This window comes from Lactuca sativa, chromosome 6 (genome assembly GCF_002870075.4).
Source record: "Lactuca sativa cultivar Salinas chromosome 6, Lsat_Salinas_v11, whole genome shotgun sequence".
Taxonomy (NCBI): Eukaryota; Viridiplantae; Streptophyta; class Magnoliopsida; order Asterales; family Asteraceae; genus Lactuca; species Lactuca sativa.
The window spans coordinates 146,590,978-146,592,782 of NC_056628.2; positions in this window are offsets into that span (position 1 = coordinate 146,590,978).

Genomic DNA, 1,805 nt, shown 5'->3' on the forward strand with positions numbered 1-1,805 from the left:
GGTGGTAGTGAGTATTACAACCCCAACACAATTTCTTTCTCTTTGGTTGGGGAGCGGCGACAATGCAGCATTGCTGAGTTTTCTTGGAGACTAGGTATCTATGACCAGAGCACGATGATGTCTGAAGACTTTGAAACTTTCCTGGAAAACTGCCATAAGGAACTCCCCGAGGCAGTGGTGGCCTCTACATGGTGGAACACGATCGCTAATCGGGTGTATATCCCTTCCACCGCCCAGGAAGGCCACATTCGCTCACCAATCCACCGCCTCATTCACCGCTTTGTGGCTAGCACCATCAACATGAGGAAGGATTGGGACAAGGTCCCAACCCTTTACATCTTCTATTTATGGAGTATTATTACTCCCGACGCTTTTTTCAACCTCCCATATTGCATTGCCAAATTCCTTGCTGAAGGGGCGGTTAAAGAAAAAGTCAACTCAAAAATCAATGGAGGCATGTTTATGACTAGGCTAGCGAAGTCGTATGGGATCCTAGATTTGCAACAAGCTTGGGCACTCATGGTTATCCACCATCCACCATTCAACACTGCACTATATCAGAGGGCACGGATAGTTGAGAAATTTGGTGACTCATTCTCCATTCCGCATGAAGACGAACCGACAATTCTTGAGGAGCCGAGAAGGCGGGTTCGACAACGTAGTGAGCGGGTACGGGAAGATCCACCGGTTATTCCGGTGGAGGAGGACAATGATGGATGGAACCAATTGGAGTACCGATGCTACTTGGATGACATTGGACAAGGGGTGAATTATAATAACCAATCTCTTGAATACCTCTTCCAACAGATGAATATTGCCCCAAGACCTGGGCCTGGATATCCATACATTATGAGTTGGGATTAGCGAATGGGAAGAAGAGATGGAGAAGGAGGATGTGGCGCAGGAGGAGCTGACATGGAAGACTAAGGATGAAGTATTTTCTTTTATGTTTTATGTTTTGTGATGTTATGTTTTGAACACTTGTCAAACACTTGGATGATTTTTATTTTCTGTTGGATGGTTATTACTTTCACTTTTAGTTGTTTATTTTTCAGGGATAGAATATTAGGAAGCACACTAAATTGTGAGGTTCAAGTAAGGAATGAGAGGTTTTCAATAAAAATATGGAGTCTTGTCCTTAGGATTGCGTCCGTGAGAGTCGAGAGTAATGGAGAGTGTTGTTGCTGAAGGAATTAGAGTGAGGGTCATTGATATTACCAATTTCAAAACCTAAGGCGAAAGGAATAGCAATTGGATCAGTTTTGGGCATACAGCGCCTACTCGCCGAGTGCACAAATTCTACTCGGCGAGTACCTGAGATACTACACGATACAGTTCCAAGTCAAGATATACTCGCCGAGTAGACTGGCAATTTTCGAACTCCAGAGCTGTTTTCAGTAATATCACTGCATCATTTATCCACTTTTTGTCAAGAATTGTCACTGGAGATTTTCTAAGAAGCTTGTTACGTGAAATTTTCGAGCTGTCAACCACACGAGACATGACACCCAAGCCATGGATGAGCTATTCCCATGGCTAAAGTCAAGAGAAGAAGGAGCTGAAGAAAAGAGCATCAACCTATCGACTGCTACCTCATGGGAGTTTGTTCCAATTCCTTCTATATATTTTCACTTTTATTATTTGCATAGTATGCAATGAGGGCATTGCATAAAATAAGTGTGGGGTAGGGGGTTGGTCACATATTAGAAAATTTAAAATCTTAATTTAGGTTAACTTTAAAAAAAAAAATGTTGCATACCAAAAATATTACTTAGGGATTTAAATTAGAAAATTTTGGTAAAAAC